General features: G+C 42.6%; 1 protein-coding gene across 4 annotated transcripts in view; it reads right to left on the reverse strand.

Annotated features, from left to right (window-relative positions):
- The window catches only part of LOC124721418, a 170827-nt gene that overhangs the window by 94138 nt on the left and 55858 nt on the right, over window positions 1-20831 (reverse strand). The window lies entirely within an intron of this gene.

Raw genomic sequence — 20831 nt, forward strand, 5'->3', positions numbered from 1 at the left:
CCCATACAGCCCTGACCTGGCACCATCAGACTTCCATCTGTTCGGGCCACTAAAAGAAACTCATCGTGGGATTCATTTTGAAGATGAGGAGGCCGTCAAAACATCCGTGCGTCAATGGCTTAGGAAGCAGAGCTGTGATTTTTACCGTGCTGGGATACATGCCCTTGTTCAAAGATGGACCAAAACTGTAGAGATGGGCGGAGATTACATTGAAAAATGACAAAATGATCCTCAATGTTGTGGTTTTCAACCTATGTAATTGCATTTAAATTTCCTGACAATTAAACGTAGAAAACAAAATAGGAGGTATTACTTTTTGACTGACCCTCGTACTAAACAAGGACAAATGCCAGTTATGCAAGAAGACATTGTGACAAGAAGGAATCAGACCAATGCAAGAATGTAAAGGACTCATCAGACAGACACCACACACTGCCACATTCCATTAACTTCACAGATTCCTACAATGGATAACTCTTACAGGCGTCACATCCCACCTGCTGCAAAGACTAACGCCTTCGCAGGTAAAAATACGTAAACAGCCTCTGCAACGGACCTCCGGGTTGCAACATACGTCCGACACTAAAAAAAAAAAAAAAAGACCTTCCCAACAATATCGCTTCGGCACACCCTTCACTTTCGGCAAGACTGTTCATAACAGCAACAAACTAAATGGCCAAAAACAACTGCTACACCACTGTTGTCTGCTTATGACCGCGAAATATCGGCTTTGTAAGAAGCCATGAAGTATTTACAGGATGATATTGAGGAGCATCTGCTTACCATATTCACTGACCACCGACTTCTAGTACATGCGATATGTCACCCAATTAAGAACTGCTCTCCTCGCTGCTTCTGTCATCTTTATGACATGGGGGAATTCGCTATCAACATATGCCACGTCAACAGGGCCTACAGTGTGGTTGCCGACTACTTGTTCCTTATTAGCACCTGTAGTGGGTGGACAGATTTAAATGAAATAGCAAAACACTTAAGGAAGGCTTAAAAGATAATACTGACCTTAACAGACAGCGCCACTGGGTTAACAGTACAATTAATACTGATTCCTGGCATCGTCTCGCACCTCCAGTGTGATACTTCACAACACAAATTATACGCCCATTGGTCCCAGCTAGGTTCCACAGAGTTAGTTTCGATAACCCCACCCTACCACAAAGTTTGTTTCATGTAGCCTAGTGTTACGGAAATGCCAGTCCAGGCAGCTGGCCTTATGTTCGGGTGCCACACTTCCGAAAACATGGAAAATTTTGCCTTCCAAAAGGTTGACAACAGCGCATCCATTTGGATTTCGTGGGACCATTGGCATAATCTCATGGTTTCCACTATATGTTACGTGACACTGATAGACTGACACATTGGGTGGAAGCAATTCCAATAATGGACGTAATAGCCGAATCGACTCCTCTTGCCTTTGTACATATGTGGTTTGCACATTCCACCTTCGATAATTACTGACCGGGCCGACAGGTCGAGTTCCATCTGTTACAGGGTTGTGCAGATTGCGTGGAGTCCAAAGTTTTCTAACTACAGCGTATCACCTGCAAAATACCGGAATAGTCTAATGTTGGCACCATATGCTTCAGGCTGTTCTGACGTGCCATTTCTCGCAGTGGCCTTAAGCCCTCCCGTGGATGTTGCTGGGAATATGTATTATCTACTAAGGAAATTTGTGGGAGTCTTCGGTGGAAATTGTTCTCGGCGAATGCCTGGCCCTTTCCGCTGACTTTCTGCTTCTGTCACCATGTCTGGCGAACTGTGAATTGCCAATTTTAGAAACTAGTGTGAAACAACATATCACTCACATCCATAAACTCCCTCCTTATGCGCACGGAGTGCTGCAGGTATTTTTATAAAGGGCATTTGGAAGATTGTAGTGGCGTAAAGCTGCATGTGATACTATCTTGGCAGCCCTACAACAACTGCATTCCAAAGTGCTATAGCATGGTGATCACACATTCAATATTTTACCTCTACCTCTGATGCTCTACATATTATAGCAGCAACTGCTAATACTGACGCTGTTAAGGCTGCTTATTTTGGCTATTATTATTCATTGTTGTCCTATGACGTAATATTTTGGAGTAACCGAGCAATGACAAAATATTTGTCACTTGGGAAAGTCTCTGTAAAGAAACTTGTCAAGAAACGGAGATTAATGGATAATACGTGTAAAACAAAGCATAGGGCTATAGATAGACGCTGAATGAACTGCATTTGGCTGTCAAGAGAGCAATGTGTAATGCTTTCATTGACTATTATATTTCACAGAGCCCAAAGGAATTCCTGATCGTATGCAAAGGCTGTTGGTGGCAGAAAGTTAGTGTCCAGTCCCTACCGAATGAGAAACAAACTGAAGGTAGCAAAGCAAAAGCTGAACTGCTTAACTCCGGTTTCAAATGTTCCTTTACAAACGAAAGTCCGGGATGAGGTATCGAATATATTGCTTCCCCCTACTTATACTTCCCGAGGAGATCACGAATGTAAAATTAGAGAGATAAGAGCGCGCACGGAGGCTTTCAGACAGTCGTTCTTCCCGCGAACCATACGCGACTGGAACAGGAAAGGGAGGTAATGACAGTGGCACGTAAAGTGCCCTCCGCCACACACCGTTGGGTGGCTTGCGGAGTATCAATGTAGATGTAGATGTAGAACTGCCCCAAATGAATCCTCGCGCCATTGAAAAGATGAGTGAAGTAAGTATTAGTATCAGTGGTACTGAGAAACAGCTGAAATCGTTAAAACTGAACAAAGCTCCAATTCTGATGGAATCACTTATAGATTTTTGAATGTTGGGCTCCGTAAGTTTCCCTTTCTGTGCAGCGACCGCGAAATAAAATTGTACAGAATGTAGCAACCAGTCGCGGAAGCATAATTTATCTATCTTGCTGTAAATCGATTTTGACTGACATCAGTCATCATCGGTGCATTTTTCTAACCGATACATGTCATAAGTAGAAGTACTGCCCTTGGCAGATTTCTATCATGATATTACAGTATTTTTTGTAGAATCTATGTAACGCCGGATCTTGACTTGTTCTGGGCTCCATAGATATTTCCCTTTTCCTCGTACACGAATTTTTAATCCCTTTAGTTATCCATAGCTTGCTTTTTAATGAATCTTCTGAATAGCTTAATAGGAAAGCATCTTTCAAATACTGACAAATTGTTCTGATAAAAAAAATAATTTTGCTTTTCTGGAAACTGTTAAACATGTTATGGTCCTGTTCTGTTCTAATTTATTTCTGGACTTTCTGCACTTTGACTAAGCTAAAAAAAAAACCTGCCCTATGACACCAGTAATCACAGAAATTTTGCCTGTGTGCATGTGCCTGCCTCCCCCCCCCTCTCACTTTTTCTGCAAGATGTTCAGCTAATTCCTGTTCAGGTGCAGACCATGATTAGTGTATCCCTATCTCCCAATTGTAGCAACAGGTACAGCTAACAGCAACCCACTCAGCTTCTTGTTTACACCTCTGTCAGCTGAGTTAACCCAGGGTTTATCATGACGCTGCAAAATCTCCACATGACTGTGTGCTACAACTGCACGTTTCCTCCGGGTCACCTGTAATGCTATACTCGAAGCTGCTATCCAGGCTGTTTCCTGCTCCTCTACTGTAATTACTTGAACCTCTTCTCTACACAAAGCCCCTGTGTTCCCTGTTACCTGGCTAAGCTTGGCGCTAGGTTCCACAATGCTTGTGACCTACTGTTCTACACCCAGGTTTTTCTGTAGCATTTGGTGTACAACGCTCCCACGATTGCTACTTATCTGGATGACTCGTCGACGATTTGACTTTTTACTGACCTAGCCTTAGAGATAGTCCTTCAAATCTGCTGCATTCTGTTTAAAAGCCAGTTGTGGCTTCTCTTCTCTTTGACGTAACAAGTCAGACTGACTGTTATTGGGAATGTGAAATGTGAATTCCAAGGTTTTCAACTTTGCTTATTACTTGTCGCCTTTTCCCAGGTAACATTCTCTCTTTCCCCTTCAGCCTATGTAATCCAAAATACGCCATTTCTAATTCCGCATGAAGGGCACAAATCTTTCCTCCCTGTTCCACCACTCTCTTATCTCGATTACATAAGCTACAACTCCATGGAAGAGCCTCATGTTATACTTCACTGCCTTCCCAGCTACAATCACCCCAATGAAACTCCAACCCCACAGCCCTGACAAGTTTCTCCCATACCAACCCAAACATCATCCCATTTGGCACACATGACGCTACTTTTTCCGTACACTAAAAAGCACTAACACTCACTTAAACTGTAATTAAGTGAGATTTAATGAGAACTTACCTTTTAATGAGTTGCGCAGGTACTACTAGGTGGAGATGGAAGTAAACACCAGAATGTAAGCCTGACACACACATTCGCTGAACTTAAGTTTAGACAGTAGAAGGAACGAAATGAATGACAACTGAAAAACACGATATTTTTCTAACAATCGCAAACACTATCAGGAAATTACGGAAAGAACTGTAATGCATCCAAATAACACGTAACGACTAGACGGCAGCTGGACGTTAATACCTGGTAGCTTTTTAACAGAGTTTAAAAGTAACTCGTAATGTATGAATATATGGCTTCGTGGAGATATGAATTAAGAAGTTGATCTCTGGCTTCCAGCCACGTCAGGTGGTTAAAATTCTACAAGTATTTTGACAGAGCTCTCCTCGGCTATTGTCATGTGGTAATGGTCATTTTCCCCTTGTCAATGGTCGATGAGCGCTCACTCTAACGCTTGTGGCATTTTAACCACCTAAGATGGCTGGAAGCCCGAAAAGATTTAGTTAAGTAACTCTTAATTCCAAGTGACGTTCTTCCTTTAAACACTAAGAACATCCAATGGCAATGCTCTTTGACTCACTAATTGCTATTGTCTTCCACACTCAGTGGACTTACTGGTTCGGAGGATCACTCCTGTATCCCATACAGAGAAGATGGGTCATTATATTTATCTGATTACCATGTTAGCCAACTTTGAAGTGTTGCATTATGAAGGCCATTTCGTGAAAAACACACATGTTGACCACATTACGGATTGACTGGAGTAGTCGTTGCTCAATATCAGTTGAAGAGTTTAGGAAGAAGCAAACTTATCCTTTCGTCCAGTGTCCTCGGATTTTAAGTACTGGGAGCCTGAACTTCTGCCTGTACGGATTTCGAGCAATGTTAGTTGACGATCAAAGAATGTACACTAGAACCTAAATTTTATGTGGTAAAAACTAGACAAAAATCCGCACCATTTTGTGCGAATTCTGCGGTGAGTTAACAATAGACGACATTACAATTTCGTGCCTGCTTTCTCGTTTCCGTGTTAATCGTCTAAGTGTACATGATTAGCCACCGTCAAGAGAGCAAAAAACAGATGGTTTATGTTTAAAACTAGTGACAAACGCCCTTTAAGAAGATTGTCGTGTAGCACGTGCAGAACTTTTGAGATCACAGGGATTTCATAAACGGCAACATTCCAAATTCTCCTAAAAAAATCTGCAGGATATGTCCCTTAATGGTTTATTTCTGAGCAGGAACAGATACGACTGGATTGTATTGTACTGTATGGAACTGAGGACCTAGAAACGACGGAGCACCAGACGAGTGTAACCACAATGTTAATTATGGTGTATGCGTACGTGGAGAAAATGTCTGCACAGCAACCGCCGACATAGTGTAACTGAGGCGGAATAAGGGAACCAGTCCGCATTCGCCGAGGCAGATGGAAAACCGCCTTGAAAACCATCTACAGACTTGCCGGCACACCGGACCTCGACACTAATCAGCCGGCGGACTCGTGCCGGCCGGAAAGCAATGCGTTAGACCACACGGCTAACCGGGCAGGCAAACTCTGCCTTAGTTGCTCGATGATGTTTGGTTTGTTGGGCGCTCAACTGCGCGGTCATCAGCGCCCGTACAGAGTCCCAACTTTACACAGTACGATCCAGCAGCTTTCACGAATGATGATTAAATGATGAGGAAACCACGAACACCCAGTCCCCGGGCAGAGAAAATCCCCAATCCGGCCGGGAATCGAACCCGGGTAGTTGCTCGATGGCAGCTATTTCTTCTTCGTGATAACACTAGCCCGCAATTGAGAATTCTGAAACCGAAAAGCTGTATTTATACGGCTGAGAAGTGCTACCTTACGCTCGCTACAGTCCAGACGCGTCTTCCAGACTTTGACATATTCCCAATATTTATGTACAGACGATCAGAAGTATCACATGACACGCGAAAGCTTTCATGACGCCGAAGCTATGACTAAAAAGCTGGAAGATTACATTCAAAGACAATAGCGAGATAGAGTAAAATAAATATGTAATATGTACGTGAGGGGAGAGTGGGAGAGGGGGAGAGGGAGAGAGAGGGAGAGAGAGAGAGAGGGAGAGAGAGAGTGAGAGAGAGAGAGAGAGAGAGAGAATCCATCACTTAGTAGTCCACTAGAAGGACTAGATTTGTCACATACACCTGCCACACTGAATAATTTCATCAGCTGGGGTAACAGCAACGCTGCATTTCCAACATGGTAGGTTCGCAGATCCTCTCAGTACTTAAATCCCACATTGCCCCACTCCTACATTTTCAGTCTCGACGAACGCTCTTCAGGTTATCTTGTTGTGTTACTAGACTCGGGGAAAAGGAATATGGAAGGGTTCTCAAGGTGTGGTACGTTTGAAGGCTTGATTAGCCCCTTCCAGCCATTGGCGCATTATCTTTATGAATGATGCTGTCTTTCCAAAGTAAAAGAACTGTCAAGCGTGAATTCTGACGATGGATTCTGAACCAAAGTGGCCGAGACTGTTTCCCACTTAAACTGATGGTCCTGCAGAATGTCAAGAGAACGTTTCACGGGTCATGATGGTGTTCCACTGTCTTGCATTCCTCTTGCAACAGTCTTTGTGTTAGCTGTCCGACGTTTTCTGCCGGTCTCTCCGACGTCCAACCTCTCTACGAAGCATAAAACTTAACACGGGCGATAGCTAAACATTGCCACTCAGTAGCAGCCCACTTTTGAGTCTGTCAAATCGTTTCGATACTGCACCATCAATGACATGGATACACACACCACAACTCTTCTGCTATGGAACCTCTTAGAGAAGAGTGAAGTTGCCTTTCGATTGATTTGGACGGTCAGCAGTTCCACAAGACAACAGGTCGGTGAAAAAGATACTATCACAACTAAACTGAATGAATATATTGTGACTGATGTACCACAAGTGGTAAGTAATTTTAATCTTGACTTCATAAATGTATCAGTTAGACTAGGATCAAATTGTTCATTCGAAGCAAGGGAGCATGTTACAAAATCACATTCCACAGAACTTTAAGCAACCATAAGTACACCAAGAGCCTTTAGGAAAAGAAATGTTCTGAAAAACAAAAGTTTATTTTGTTTTGAGGCAATTTCATATACAATTCTGAATAGTTATTTCATCTTAATAATTCATGTCCTTAACGGTACATATAATGCATCGCTACATCTGCCATTTTTTCCAGATATCAAAAGCAGGCCACTGTCAACTATGTTTATGAGAAAGGTGCGGGACAGGTACAAAATAACTTTCATCCAGTTTTCTTTCCGACCTCATTTTAGAAAATATTCGAGCTAGTGATGTATTCAAGAGCAGTGTCAAACCAAACTACAAACAATTTTATTATCACTCCGTAGTGTGAATTCCAGAAAGACTGCTCAACTGAGAACGCTATTTATTCTCATGAAATATTACAAACATTAAATAAAGTAACATTGACATTTGGTATTTCTTGTGATCCGCCCAGGAACCTTCGCGTGGATCATGATTTCTCTTAGAAAAGCTCAAGGTTTGTGCAATCCATTCTTTGATAAACAAATAGTTGTTTTTGTTAAGTCTGATTCAAAGAATGCAGAAGGCTGATATGAATAGTTCATCAAGCCTGGAAAGACGAGATTTTAGTGACTGGAGAGAAATCACTTACGGAGTCTAATTCAATTTTGAAAACAGTTTTACACTTTATTTATGTGGATGACCTTCCACGTAAATTACATGGTGATTCCGTGATGATGATACAAACGTGCAGGGATTATGGAGAAGGGAAAACTTATCAGTTTGGAATAAGATATCATGCTCCGGAAACGACAGAGTCTAAAGCGAAAACCGTTCTGATACCTCCGACCATGGAATACGTGTACCGGCACATTTTCTACTAAGATCGTAGGGTAGACAACCTTCGAAGATGGTAGTACGAACCCAGGCAAGAAAAAATTGCCAAGTAAACATGAGCTCTAAAACGCGTACCTTAAGAGCTATACCTTTTTCCAGTTGAAGAGAGGTGTTTCACAGTAGCGAAGACGAAGAATACCTCACAATTGTTGAAGTATGCATTTTAAAGGCCATGTTTACTAGACTTTTTTGTTTTGGTCCATACTGCCAACTCCGAAGAGTGCTTACCCTATAATCTCAGTAACTGAAGTACCAGCACATGAATTTCACTATCAGATGTACCAAAAAGACAACTTTTGACTGTTGTTTCCATACCAGGGTCCCTTACCTCAAACTGATAAATTTACTCTTCCAATCATCCCTAAAAATTTGTATCATCACGGAATCACCCTGTACATCAAGATGAGTTAATACTTCTGGCAAGGAATAAAATCGTTATAATTAATCCTGTCAGAGGCGAAAAAATAACAAATTGATGGCCATGTGCCGGCCGGAGTGGCCGTGCGGTTCTAGGCGCTACAGTCTGGAACCGAGCGATCGTTACGGTCGCAGGTTCGAATCCTGCCTCGGGAATGGATGTGTGTGCTGTCCTTAGGTTAGTTAGGTTTAATTAGTTCTAAGTTCTAGGCGACTGATAACCTCAGAAGTTAAGTCGCATAGTGCTCAGAGCCATTTGATGGCCATGTACTTCAAGGAATTATTTAGAGGTTCTCTGAAAATGAACTCCCCCTTATTATGTAGGGGGAAAAACGAAGTTTCTGTACAACGAATGTAATAACACCAAAAATACACGCATTACAATAACATAAGAGTCAGTAAATAGCCTAGAGTGCTCTAAATTTTTACTGGACATATTAATGAAAATTTGTAACGAAAGAAATACATTACTGAGCTGATCGAAGAACTACATTAAGCAGCTTCTGCTCTTCTCGTCTTGCTAGCTTTGGATTGATTAGTTGACTAAACGACGAAGTCATCAATCCCTCGGCCAAGAGATAGCAACGTCAACCAAGAATTTCATCGAATTCTGAAAGTAAAAGCTGAGAGACCCGGCGCTGATCGGGTATTTATTTATAGCTTTGCCCAAGACTTCGTATGCGTGGCATTTATTTTTTTTTCCTACAAAGCTTCTTTGTATACAACGTTTGGTAGTATGTTTGGAGACATGACTGAGGAGCTTGGTTGTTTCACTAACATGGGAGACAGCCACACGGTGTCAGTTGCTTTATACACAGACTGCTCCGAGGTTCATGGCCGCAACACGCAGCGTCGTAACATAAGCTCACAGGGAATTTTACACATTTATACAGAAACGGTATATTTTGAGGAATAAGCACGATTCAGGGTGTAAATAGCTCGCTCCCCTGCGCCACTTCAGTCAAGAGCTCCGCTCTATGATGTTACGTTGGAGAAAAGTTCTAAGTAAACGGTTGTGAGGAACGACATAATGCATGATGCTCTGTCAGAGTTATGTCATACCTCACTTTCAGAAGTAGTTTCCAAAGAACGAGTTGAAGCCTGATCTTCTCGAGCCACACCAAGTCTCGCCTCATGATAGTCATTGGATTTTTGAGACCCCACAGTCCTCAGTCTTCCAGCTAATCTGATGTGTTCAGAGAGACTGTTTTCTAGATATTTTTATTTGTTGACAAAACGAAATTACAATTTAATGAGTAGGCACCCAAATCACGAAGCAAACTCCAGACCTTTTTCCCTAGCGAAGAATATAAATAAAACCTGTCGAAAGAAGCAAAACAGTGTTCATTTTTTAATACACATAGCGAACTCAGTAAATTCATGTGTGTTAGCCAAGTACATTCGCTGTTAGTTTGCACTCGTAAATAAGATTGTGGCGCTTAATTCTGTCACTGAAACTTTCAAAAGGAACAGCGCCATCTGTTGGTTCTATGACGTACTACACCATGATGATTGAACATCTGAACTACTAAGCTGAACAGACGATCTTAGGTAAAACTCTAAATTACTGTGTCACTTTCGTGTGTTCCAATTACGATGAAATCTAGTCTATGTGTAATCCCAAGCTACACTCAAGTTACCTGCGAAAACACGATGAAAATTCGTCTAGTAGTTTTGGAGATTGACTTGTTCAAACGCAAAAACAGACAGACAAGAGTTTTACAATTTTTTTATTAGCATTGGCGGTTGGTTGTCATGTACTAATGTGCTACGGCACACTGTAAATGTCACAGGTTATGCCATTTGGCTTCGAATGTGCGCTGGTATGCAAATAAAACGGACGAGAACGTGTTTTGTAGCGCGCTCTCAGCGGTAACTAGAAACCAGTGTCGAGTGCTGAAATAATGGTGAGCCTCACTACGATCAACGTAAAGTAGGGATGGAGCTGTCCGTTTTCGACTGCACATGCTCAGATGAAACATCATCCCTTCCTATGCTATGAGAGCTAAAGTTGCTCACAGGACAAGGTCAGTATTTTTCTTTGATAGTGCATGTCACTTATTCTGCAAGAGTGGAGTTTGAGGAATTTTTTTAGGCATACTGGCTGTAAAACATTGCGGCTGAGTGGTCAAATGCATGACTGGCGGCTTGTCGGTTTGGGTTAGATTAATATTGCCAACATTTTTTTCCATTATATTTTATTCCTCTCAGTGAAACTATTAATTGTAAAATTTGATTATATTTAAAGTTTAATTTCTATACATAAAATTAATAATGTTCTAATGTGTGAAATCTTATGGAACTTAACTGCTAAGGTCATCATTCCCTAAGCTTACACACAACCTAAATTATCCTAAGGACAAACACACACACACACACACACACACACACACACACACACACACACACACACACACACGCACGCCCGTGGGAAGACTCGAACCTCCGCCGGGACTAGCAGCACAGATAAAATTAATATATTCAAGTTAGTTATGATTACACCCTTTTAAGATTAGGTGTCACTCCATTTTAGCACTCAGCTAAAATTTTGCACGAGCCGCCACTGATTATTAGTAATGATATTACAGCGATGAGCCAAAACATTATGACCTGTTCAATAGCGTGTTGGTTTAATATGCAAACGCAATATAGCAGTGATTCTGCTTGGTATGAGTTCTACAAGTCCTTGACTGGACTCCGGAAGTACGAGTATGACACCAGGTATCTACACACAGGTCAAGTAAATCCTGCAAATTACGGAATGGTGGCTCGTGGCCATGTAGCTAGCGCCCGACGTGTGTTCCAATAGGCACAGAATAGGCAGGTTTTCTGACCCAGACCTCAATGTGAGTTCAAAACTGCGACGCGCCGTAAGCTCAATTGCCCAGGAATGCTGTCGGACGGAATCATCTCGTTGCACGATAACGCCCGACCCCATACTGCCAATCTGACAAAGGCTACGTTTCGACGACTTAGTTGGGAAACACTGCACCATCCTCCGTACAGGTCGGATCTATCAGCGTGAGCTTTACACACCTTTGGCGACCTCAAGAAAGACAGTCAGTTTCAGTCGGACGAGGAAGCGAAAGAGTGGGTGCGGTTGAGGATCTGTCAGCGGCCGACCGTGTTCTACGAAACAGGAATTGATCGTCTCTTCTCCCAGCGTGATTCCTGTGGCCCCGTTTTGGCGGCTGTTCGTTTTTCATTTGACTGCCCTCGTAGAGGCCTCAAAGAGTTAGGCATTTTAAACGATTGTACACAATATGCTTATTTTGTAATAAAATTCCTTATAAATAATTATCAATTTGAGAAGAATAGTTATGTCTGCAGCTATAACGCTAAATGGAAAAATGACATTATTCAATACTAAAACTCTTATGGCTAGAATGGAGTTAAATATGCAGTCAAAAAAATCTTATTTGTCCGACAACATAAAATTAGTGATAGGTAACAAAGCAAATTTTAGAATAATCTCAAACCTGGCCACATCTTTCTGAACTACAGAGCAATGAACGTCTTTTTTTTCTTCCAGTATTGCAATTATGAACGTTTTTATTCCTTCGAGAATCTAATGGAATATACAGGGTGGTGATGATGATGATGATGATGATGAGCGTTTGGCGTCATTGGCCGGGAGGCCCTTCGCGGGGCAGGTCCGGCCGCCATATCGCAGGTCTTATTACATTCGGCGCCACATTGGGCGACCTGCACGCCAGATGGGGATGAAATGATGATGAACACAACACAACACCCAGTCCCTGAGCGGAGAAAATCTCCGACCCAGCCGGGAATCGAACCCGGGCCCAGAGGACGGCAATCCGTCACGCTGACCACTCAGCTACTGGGGCGGACATATACGGGGTGACAATTGGGTTCAGACGTTGAAACTGCTCGGTTGGCCGCGGGGCACGATGATAATGAGTATGCGCATGTGTTGTTTGGTTTAGCGACGAAGCCCACTTTCACTTGGATGGGTTCGTCAATAAGCAATATCGGCGCATTTGGGGGACTGAGAATCCGCATTTCGCGATCGACAAGTCTCTTCACCGTCAACGGGTGATTGCGTGGTGTGCAATGTCGTCACAGAATAATCTGTGCGATATTCCTTAATGGCACGGTGCCTACCGAACGGTACGTGAAGGCTTTAGAAGAGGATTTCATCTCCATTATCCGAAGTGACCCGATTTCGACAAGATGTGGTTCATGCAAGACGGAGCTCGACCCCAGCGAAACAGGAGAGTGTGTGATGTCCTGGAGGAGCACTTTGGCGACCGCATTCTGGCTCTGGGATACGCAGAGGCCACTGGCATGGGCCGCGATTGGCCTCCATACTCTCCGTATATGAACACATGCGACTCCTTTTTGTGGGGCTATGTTACAGACAAGTTGTACAGCAATAATTCCAAAACCATTGCTGAATTGAAAACAGCGATTCAGGAGGTCATCGACAGCATCAATGTTCCGACACTTCAGCGGATCATGTAGAATTTCTCTATTCATCTGCGCTACCTCATCGCCAATGATGGCAAGCATATCGAATATGTCAACCTAAATCCGAATATCCGTAGTGACGTTTCATATTAAATTAAGTGGGCGCACGCCGTAGTTTGTAACTAATTTCACTTTTTTTTCATATAGTTCAATAATTGTCACCCTGCCCGCATCTCGTGGTCGTGCGGTAGCGTTCTCGCTTCCCACGCCCGGGTTCCCGGGTTCGATTCCCGGCGGGGTCAGGGATTTTCTCTGCCTCGTGATGGCTGGGTGTTGTGTGATGTCCTTAGGTTAGTTAGGTTTAAGTAGTTCTAAGTTCTAGGGGACTGATGACCATAGATGTTAAGTCCCATAGTGCTCAGAGCCATTTGAACCAATTGTCACCCTGTATAACATATGTAATGAGAGAAAATATGCACTGTAGTGCTGTGGTTAAATTACGAAACGCAAACAGTCGTGTGCCAGGCGATCGTAGTTGAGCAACAAATGTTATTCTTATGACATCCTTTCGCGCAATCAAAATTTGCATTCAAAGAGATGGATTACCCTAGAAGGAATTCCGTCTGACACTACTGAATGAAAAGTTCACTGACTAACCAATTTATTTCTCAATGCGGAAGTGGCTGAAGTGAGGGTTTAAAAAGCTCGAAACTATATTTTTTTTCGAATTTAAATTATCAGTATGTACACCCAACAATTTTTAAGACTCTGTCTCACTAACTACTAAATGCTTAAAATTTCATCTTTGGTGTCGTACTCTCTGGTGTGGAGAATTTATTGTGCTATCCATTTCGTAAGAGTAAGATAGCATTTTCAGAAAACCAAGCAAAATTTCTTTTGAATTCAAATGAAAATGTCTTTAACGTCTCTGTGGAAGGAATCTAGAGCATCTCTACATAAACATGCCTAAAGAAAAGAAAAGAAACTTCTCGAAGAAGTAGCAGATATTCGGGGAAGACCATTATTATCGACGCCAAGTCGCTTTTCTCACACACGATACCTTGCAAATAGTAGATGCAGTTGGACAGGTGGATGCAGTTTTTCTAGATTTCCGAAAGGCATTCTGCATTGTGCTACGTTATCAAATGATGAAGTTGCGACCATACCAGAGCGTCTTCGCAAATCTATGGTAAGTGTAAAGAATATGTTGGCTGGTAGAATGTAGTAAATCATACCGGGGGCGGTGATAACATAAGCGAAATTATCATGGAATGTGCATCGAGGAAGCATAATAAGAATGCAAGTATTCCAGAGATAAATAAACAGTTTACAGATAGTGTCAAGCAGCATCGTCAGACTTTTCAATGGCAATGATGTTGTCTATTGCCACTTCTATACTTTGCGAATCATCTAAGCGTGTACCATATACACTGATCGTCATAAGGATAACAAGGTGGATTGCGATCATTGTTGGCATGTGCTGTTCCACGGGTTTGGACCTATTTCGTTTAAATTTATTCGAAAGACTGCTTAGTGTAGTAGAGGAGAGAATTTTTAAACTCCGTGTTAGTAATTTGGTTTCTAGGTTTTTTCATTACAGTTTCCGAAAGTTCGAGCGGAAGTAAAATTTTGTGATCGCGTCCGTCAGACAGAAAAATGAATTATGGCCACTTCGGATGGCAAACATTATGGCGTAACAATTCTTGTTCGAGTATCTAGTTCTCTTCATCGATACACCACGTGTGAGCCTTTGTCTGTTCTGTATGTCGGGCAAAATGCAGAGTTCGGACGAGGGGATTAGTGTAGCCTCAATCTTCCCTGGGCACAGTTTACCCGACATCCTGCCACGCATGTGGTTGTAAACTTGTCATGTTTCACAACTGGCTGCCGCTGTCACGGTGGTGGTGTTACCTTTAAAAGAAATTCAAAATCATCTGCGCTGGACCTACGGTGCAGTTTGCTGTTCGTGACAGGTTATCGAAGATTGAGCATTATTCCTTACATGAATATGTAGGCATGTGTTTAGTGTGTGGTGCAGCAGAGAATAGTACCAGGAAAGACGAAAGAATGTTTCTCTAGAGGTGTAATCGAAATTGCAAGAATTTTATCGATGTCGACGGAAACTTGGGAGAAATTGGTCTTCAAGTCACAGAAGGTTGACAGATTCTTATCAGGTTATTTGTTGCACAGTAGAATTTGAAGAGCTAATAATTGATAAAATTCGTTAATAAGCTACAGTCACGTTGCCATGAAATGTACGCTTGAGAAGAGGAGAGTTGTGAGTACCAGTCTTCAGCTCATGCGACTAAACTATTTTGAACACAAAGTTCAGTTCAGTTAATGCATCACGTTGTTTTGCGATAAGCGAAACGGGAGTGTGTCACTTTGAACGGTTGCTATGAGCATAGGTTCTTTCTATAAGAAGTAAGTTGACAACAATCAAAAACTAAATTTTCGTTTCCTGATCTCCAAGTACTCCGTTTAGAATCCCCTACAGTGGATATAATTTTGAGCCTATACGTGACCCTCTGCAAGAATAGGAAATACGTGGCAGAAGGTACTCCTCATTGCGTCATACATTAATTCTTCATTTCGCTCCATTACTGGTTCAAAAGGCTCTAAGCACCATGAGACTTAGAACTACTTAAATCTAACTAACCTACGGACATCACACACATCCATGCCCGAGGCACGATTCGAACCTACGACCGTAGCAGTAGCGTGGTTCCGAACTGAAGCGCCTAGAACCACTCGGCCACAGCGGCCGGTTCCATTATTGGACAGAGATTGTGAAATGGCTGTTTTTGTGCTTTTGTGTGTACTTTACGCTATCATCACTGTTACCTACGCTAGAAAGATACACTCAAACACACCAATATCAACTAAGAAATGTACCGTTGCGCCCGCAACCGCAATTAGTCAACTGAACAACTCTTCGCGGGCTTTCTAGCCAACAACTCCCTAAGACGTTACCTGAATTACCGATGTTTTGTTCGTGTAATATTGCCTTCACTCTAGGAGGGACGTAGAGAATAGGGAAGAGCGACCAAGGATTTGAAGAATATTTTAAGATTCTGCCTTAAATATTCTATCTGATGAGAAGCATTTGGACACCCATATGACATGCGGAATTGACCACTGGATGTTACAAGAGACAAACCCGCCAATGTGGAAGGAGGCAGGGAGTGTTGTGTTGGCAGCAATGAAGCAGTGACAGTAGAATTGGTCGGTCAGGTGGGCACAGTCACTTCAGGCGTGGACTAATCAATCGACGTCACCTGCGTATCAAATCCGTTACAGACATTCAACCCTCCTAAAGCTGTTCAAGTCGACTATTGGTAATGTAACTGAAGTGGAAACACGAAGGAACGACCTCAGATAAACCAAGTACAGGCAGGCCTCACGTACTGACGGAAAGGGAGCTTGGAGCTTTGCAAAGGATGGTTGTAAAAGTTCGCATGAAATCTGCCGAATAAATCACTCGTGAGCTCCGAAGAGCTACTAGCAGTCCAGATAGCATAATGACTGCGTAGAGAGTTAAAGAAAGAAAAGTTACAATAATCGTGCAGCTCCTCATAAGCTGCACGTTTCTGTACCTACTGCTATCTGATGCTCGAGGTGGTGTAATGCTCGAATCCACTGGACCGTGGATGACTCTAAACGAGTGACTGGGAGGGATGAATGACGCTATACTTTGTGGCAATCCGATGGAACGATTTGGATACTGTCTGAATAATGTTACCCGTCATCATATGTAAAGCTAACAGTGAAATACAGAGGAGGAGGAGGTGGTGGTGGTGCTGGTGGTGGTATGGTATGGTATGGTATGGTATGGTATGAGGGTGTTTTTTGAAGTTAGGGTTGGTCTCCTTGTGCTTAAAAAAGCTAAATGTGGAAGGATGTGTGCACAATTTACACCATTGTGTGCTCCGTACGATGGAGGAACAGTCGGGCACTATGGCTGTATGAGCATGTCAAAGCAGCTTGAGAGAGAGAATGATTTGTGGAAAGTAACTGTCCTGAAATGGACTGACCTGCCCGAAATCCCTATCTAAACCTAACGTAACTATTTTTGGACGAGTTAAAATGTCGACTTCACTCCAGATGCCACCGGTAAACGCTACTACCTTCGCTGGCCTCGGCTCTTGGGGAAGAATGGGCTGCTATTTCTCCTCGGACATTCAAACACTTCATTGAAAATATCCCCTGCATGGTTCAAGCTGTAAAAGAAGAATGGTGGAAATACCCTTAGTTAGTACTTGAGAAAATTCCGATTGAACGAGCTGGTTTTCGCCAAGAAAGAACTTGTCCAGACCAGATAATGTCACCCACGACCTACATAGAAGCAAGCTTTTAAAAGAATTTAAAAACATTTGCTATATTTTTAGATCTCTTAGCAGCTTATGATATAGTATGGAGACACGGTCTTCTCTAAAAACTCATTCAAATAATCCCATGCAGAAAAACAGTCCAACTCATTAGCATCATGCTTGCTGGAAGGTCATTCCAGGTCGTACTGGGAAATTGGATAAGGTCTTCAAAGACACTAAATGATGGACTATCTCAGGAATATGTCCTTGCCCCACTCCTGTTTAATCTGTGCATCTCAGACATGTCTAAAACTGTACCTCTTCAGCCTGGATACGCCAGTAATTGGGTGCTGGCAGTGGAGCATCGAAATTTTGAATAAAATGAAGCCATCTTAACATCTGATCTGGCGATAACAGGAATACACTTTCGGAGGAGGAGACTGAAACCAAACCCCACTAAAACAGGGACGGCTTGCTTTCATTTATGCAACATAGCGACGAATAGACAGTTCCAGGTCTATTTTGGCGACAGATTGCTTCACCATAATCAGCACCCAAAATGTCTAGGGGTTACATTGGACTAGACACTATCACACAAGCAGCATCTGGAAATCACCATGCTAAGATACCAACTAGGATCATCATTCTACATAAGCTGTGTATGACAACCTGGGGCTCCGCTGCTGAAACTCTGCGGCCTCCAGAACTTGGCCGCTCCTGTATGGCGCACTCTAGACGCACAGGTGAACAACAAAATGAGAATTATCAGTGGTACACTAAGATCAACTCCCGGCGAACGGCTGTCCATACTTAGCCACATTCCGCCCGCTGGACTTCGACGAAAATCAGCTCTACTCCGTGAGTTTAAATACATACAAGGCAACCTGTAACTACATCTATAAAGATGTTATCCTACAAAGAAACCAGCTATGGTAAAAAAAAATCTATGGAAACAGCAATTTAACTGCACACGTCTCAGGTCGACCCAACAGACCCATGAGAACGAGGCTGGTCAGAGGCTTGCCCTCCACGTTGCCAGAACTTGCCCTGCCTAACAAAGAAACCCCTTGCCTTTGACCACTCATGGAATGGACAAGGTTTAACAGAATATGCACCAATCATTCCACAGGCATGGCCTCTCTTCATAGCTGAGGTAAGGCTCCATCTCCAAACTGCGACTGTGGAGCAGCCAGGCAAACCGTTCATCACATAGTTACAGAATGTCCCAACAGGGCCTGTCGTACTTGCGACGATTTCCTGACGGCAACGAATAATGAAACTCATTAAACTAAAAATTTAGGTGTCTATCTATAAATTAAATGTGTTGTCAGTACTGTGTGTAATATTGTACTTAAATGACCATACAATAGATAAATAAATATCCACTAATAAGTTTCCGCATACTTTTCGTACCTCAGCAATGTCCCAGTATAAGCCGGGTTTTATAAGAAGTATTTTTCGTACGAAAATTGCAAGCCAGCGCTGATAAAGTAGCTGTTCTTAACCCGCGAAAAAAATTTAATTTAAAGATAAGGCGAAAACTGTCTGAAGCCTTCAGTGTGCTCTGCGTCTACGCTGCGGCGTCGTGTCCAGGAATAACTGGTTGCTCCTGCGGCCAGGATCTGGAAGGCAGCTTCGTTCACATCTGTGTTTGTATCTGCCGTTGCCCTCTGGACGAAAACGAAACAAAGACAGGAATAAAACTTCCGTCCCGACTGACTGACTGTTAAACATCCGAGAACACAACTGTACTGAATTCTTATTTCCTCTCTTCGGTGTTACCATAATCCTACCGAGTCGCGCAGACCACTGAAGCGAATTTTCATATATTTTGCACAGTAAGGGATAGTGGGCAGTCTTTCGGCAACTACACTACGTGACAAAATGTGTATTCTCCGGATGTTGGCACAATTCAACTCCATAAACGTTCATTCTAGCAGAAGAAGTCGACAAAGTTATGTGAGAAACTTTCTCACAAGTTAAATCGAGGTCACCCGGATCCTGTCATCCGATGCGCAATGTTGTTCTAGACTGAGATATCCGGACACAACTTACGGCTCCGCCCTGACAGCTTCCATTCTGAAAATACTCTCCTAAATTCCGCATCTACACAGATACTCCTAAAGCGACTGAAGTGCCTGACAAGGGTACTGTCGATCAATATAAACGATTTTCTGTGCTATTCCATCCGCGTAATGAGCACCGGGAAAATGCCGGTCTATATGCAGTTGCACAAACCCTAACCTTATTCTCACGAATTGTAGGGCGAGGTCTACGGCAACGCCGTTGCCTTTCTTCCAAATATTCCCATTTAAGTTTCCTGAGCATCTCTCTTAAACTTCCGCATGGGATATACTCCGGCGACACCATAGTGGTATCGTGCGCCAAACGGCGGTCAACGCCCGGCGACGCCACAGTAGTGTCGTGAGCATGGTGTCGCGCTGTGGCCGGTGACAGCACTTAAGTATCTTTTTCATTCTGTTGGTGTTTTGTTTACGTAACAGTGAGTTACACTTCAAGTTTGTTTGTTTTTATAAGCACTTGCACACTTTCATTATGGCAGACTAAAGAGACGATACGATTATTTACGATGAATGCGCGGACGTCTTGTCTGGCATTCCGGACGACTTGGCCGATTGAGAAGAAGATATTGGATTTAAAAAAGAAATGAAAATGAAGCATGATCGTCGGAAGATAGTGAAATACGTCCAAGAAGAATTCGGCAAACCCTACAGTTGCCAACCGATTCGGATGAATCGGACGAAGAAGACAGACTGAGGACCAATAATAAATTTGAAGGATCTCCGGGTGCACACATAATTCCCATAGATACACAGAGGGTCGTGGATATCGTAGAATTATATGTTGGGAACGATCTATTTGAATATATTAGCAACGAAGCCCAACAAGCATTCCAAAAAATGCAATAGAAGGAAACTGGATAAAAAATGCAAAATTTGTCTATGTTACGAGACCCGAACTTAGAAAATGGTTTGGGTTTGCTATCCTTATGGGAATTGTAAAAAAAAAGCAAGGCTCGATGATTACTGTCCAACGAATCCGTTGATAGACACACCGATATTTCGCGAAACGATGTCTCTCAACCGATTCAGACAAAAACTATTATTTTTACATTTTTCCTACACCAACAATAAACCGGATAATGCCCACCGGCTTTTCAAAGTGCAATTCGTAACTGATTATTTTTTTTTCAAAAAGTTTAAAGAAACGTTTAATCTAAGTCGAAACATCTTAGTTGATGAAGGAATGATACCGTGGCGTGGACAGTAAAATTTAAAGTTTACAATCCGTCGAAAATGACTAAATATGGCATACTCATTCGGACGCTGTGCGATTCGAGTACGGGATACATTTCTCCATTCAAGATATATTCCGGCGCTGGACAACCTATAGCAAAAACAGTGATTGAACTATTGACATCATCTTATGG

Source organism: Schistocerca piceifrons, chromosome X (assembly GCF_021461385.2).
Source record: "Schistocerca piceifrons isolate TAMUIC-IGC-003096 chromosome X, iqSchPice1.1, whole genome shotgun sequence".
In the NCBI taxonomy this organism is placed as follows: Eukaryota; Metazoa; Arthropoda; class Insecta; order Orthoptera; family Acrididae; genus Schistocerca; species Schistocerca piceifrons.